This window comes from Silene latifolia, chromosome 10, assembly GCF_048544455.1.
Source record: "Silene latifolia isolate original U9 population chromosome 10, ASM4854445v1, whole genome shotgun sequence".
NCBI lineage: Eukaryota > Viridiplantae > Streptophyta > Magnoliopsida > Caryophyllales > Caryophyllaceae > Silene > Silene latifolia.
The window spans coordinates 100769371-100773202 of NC_133535.1; positions in this window are offsets into that span (position 1 = coordinate 100769371).

The window sequence follows — 3832 nt, forward strand, 5'->3', positions numbered from 1 at the left end:
CCGAGACATTGTCCCCTTCTCTACTCCAGCTCTCCACTCCTCAATCTTGGGATCAAGAGCCTGTTTCCTACGAATATCATCATAAAGATCCGGCTGAGCTGTCAAATCTCCTCTAGCATCCCCCTTCTGGATCACATGTATCCCCATCTTGGTCACTTCATCTTTCAACCTCATCAGTGACATAGTTGTGCATAGAGAATGCACACTCTTCCTGCTCAACGCATCGACCACCACATTAGCCTTCCCTTCATGGTATATAATATCCATGTCATAGTCTCCTATGAGCTCCATCCACCTCTTCTATCTCATGTTCAACTCCTTTTGAGTAAAGATGTGTACTTCAAACTCTTGCGATCGGAAAACACCTTAAAGGTCGCCCCATATAGATAGTGTCTCCAAATCTTGAGAGCAAACACAACTGCACCCAACTCTAGATCATGCGTTAGATAGTTCTCCTCATAAGACTTCAATTGCCTAGAAGCATAGGCAATGACTTTCCTATTCTGCATCAACACACAACCCAACCCGTTCTTCGAAGCATCTGTATTCACCTCTAAATTCTCACTCCCTTCAGGTAAAGCTAAGACTGGAGCTGTGGTCAAACGCTCCTTTAATGTTTGGAACGCCGTCTCACAATTCTCATCCTAACGAAACCTGTTCTCTTTCCTCATCAACGCTGTCATAGGTCTGGCAATCTTTGAAAAGTCTTTAACGAACCGTCGATATTACCCTGCCAAACCCAAGAAACTCCTGATCTCGGCCACATTCTTTGGTGCCTCCCAGTTAGACACCGCCTCAATCTTGCAAGGATCCCCAGCTACACTCTCTTTAGAGATCACATGGCCCAGAAAAGCCACTTTCTCTAACCAGAAGTCACACTTAGACAACTTAGCATACAATTGGTTGTCACGGAGAGTTTGCAACACCAATCGTAAATGCTCCTCATGCTCCTCCTTAGTCTTGGAATAGACTAAGATGTCATCTATAAAAACCACCATAAACTGGTCTAAGTACTGGCTGAAAACCCGGTTCATCATATCCATAAACACTGCTGGCGCATTATTCAACCCAAACGGCATCATCAGATACTCATAGTGACCATACCTCGATTGAAAAGTTGTCTTTGGTATGTCTTCATCCCGAATCCTCACCTGATGGTACCCCGGCCTTTGATCAATCTTCGAAAAGACACCTGCTCCACTCAACTAGTCAAAAAGATCATTTATTCTTGGTAAAGGATACATGTTCTTCATTGTAACATAGTTCAGCTCTCTATAGTCAATACACAACCTCAAGCCCCCATCTTTCTTCTTCACAAACAAAACTGGTGCACCCCAAGGCGATACACTTTGTCTAATGTACCCCTTGTCCACCAAATCATTCAACTATTTCTTCAGCTCCTCTAACTCCTTAGGACCCATATGGTACCGGGCCTTAGAGATCGGTCCCGTCTCTGGTTTCAACTCCACACTGAAATCGATCTCCCTCTTCGGTGGTAAACCTGGTATCTCATATGGAAAAACATCTGGAAACTCTCCCACCACTGGTATCTCTGATGTTGTCGATTCCACCATACTAGTATCTTTCATATGGCATAGGATCAAAGGACATCCCTTCGTCAAGTAAGACTTTAATGTCACCGCTGCAATCATTTTGACTTTGGGTTTGATAACAAACCCACGATAAGACACACTAGCCCCCCTTAGGACCTCTTAAAGAAACTTTCTTTTCGTGACAGTCTATTCTAGCCTTATACTTACCCAACTAGTCCATCCCGACTATCATCTCAAAACCATCCATAGGAAACTCCAACAAGTCAACTGGAAGATCAACTTGCCCAATAACCATGGATGCCCCTCTATATATTTCCCACAAGACACTAACTCACCAGACGGAATAAAAACTTCATCTTTTACCGACTCAAACTCTCTCAAACCCATAGACCTAGCATGACTTGATGATACAAATGAGTGTGACGCCCTCGAATCAAACAAAACAAAGGTAGAAACGTTGGTAACAAGAAAAGTACCGTTGATCACGTGTGCATCATCCTCAGCAGCTTGCTTGTCCATCCTAAATAGTTTGCCACAACTCTTTTGTCCACCCCCTTGCACTGTACAAGCTGATGTAAAAGGATTGGCAGCTGAAACCTGATTGGTATTAGCCACCAGTTTCTGAAAAGAATTACCGCCATTGCGGTTGAACCCACCGTTGTTGTTACTCTGCCCTCCTTGGTTGTTCCACGACCCAGCTAGTCGGTTGCTAGCATAGCTCTGCGTCGGTCCCTGTGAAAAGCTCCCTTGTGACTGTCTCTGAAAGCCTCTCCCCACTACACTAGTACACTCATGCCTCTTGTGACCCATACCACCACAGTTGAAACACAAGATACCTCAGCTGCTGCTACTACCACGACCACGCCTATAAGAAGATCATCCACTTTAACCCGACCCAGAAGAATAAGCCCTTGCTTGATTGTGGTTACCCTAGTTGTAACTAGATTGGGCACCACCATCACTCTCAGCCTTTCTCATTTTCGAGCCCTTCTCCTTATTTTTCTTGGCCATCTCGACCAACCTCTCAGCCCGTCCAGCCCTCTCATAAGCCTCTTTCACATCGGTAAGAGTCCCCGCCGGTAGCTTTTCCATAATCTGATAAGTTAACCCTTTCTCAAAGCGAAGTGCTAAATTCTCCTGATTTAGCCCCATATCCTCGGCATATCTTGCCTTTTCGTTGAACTTAAGATAGTACTCTGTCACTGTCATATCACCGGTCATATTAAAGGAATTAAACTCATCACGGAGTTTGCTGCGAATATGCTCCATAACGAACTCCTACTTCATAGCTCTCTTGAACTCCGACCACGGGATTGTAGTCTTGCCCTGCTTCCTATAGATGTCTAAAGCACTGTCCTTGACTTTATCCCACCATTCCCCAGCTGAATCTCTTAGGTAGAATGCAGCTTGTTCCACCTTAAACTCTTTCGCTCAATGTACCACTCCCAAGATATTCTCCATCTCACGGTGCTAGTTGTCGAGCAAAATTGGCGCACATGTACCCACATAGGTAGTGAGGTTGAAGCGAGATATTGCAATGCTCATCTTGGCAAAATCTACCCCGACCTCTTTATCTTTCCCCATCTTCTTGAGGGTTTCAGTTAGCACATCTTGATGCTTCTTGGCAATCTCCTCAACACTCATCTCCTGAGCCCTAACGTAAAAAGCTGATCTCTTTCGCAGCATATCTTTGAGCTATAAAAGGGAGATAGGCGTAAGCACATAGCCTACGGCTCAAAGCAAATATGACCTGTAACAGGACTTACTCAATCGAGTAACCACACATACTCGATCGAGTAGGAGTCACTCAATCGAGTAGGAGTTACTAGATCAAGTAACCCACAAACTCGATCTAGTACCCCAACTCCAGAACGTGCCCAGAACTAACATAAAACTTACTCGATCGAGTCACATACGTACTCGGTCGAGTACCAGACACTCGATCGAGTACTCCCCTTACCCGATCGAGTAGCACGACTCAAGTAGCTACTGCCCAACGTATACATACACCCACTCGATCGAGCTCAGCATACTCGATCGAGTCCACCCTACTCGATCGAGTTCCCCCCACTCGATCGAGTCATGCTCATGATACTACACTACCCGCATGCCTTTAAACTTTACGCAAAACAAAATTATAATTACACATCATAACTTCTATTCCTATGTTACTAATACCACAACATTATGAATTCACTTTCATCACATAAACATGCTTAAATCATAAATCATATAATCATGCAACAATTACTTCATCTTTTTCCATCGATTCATCTATC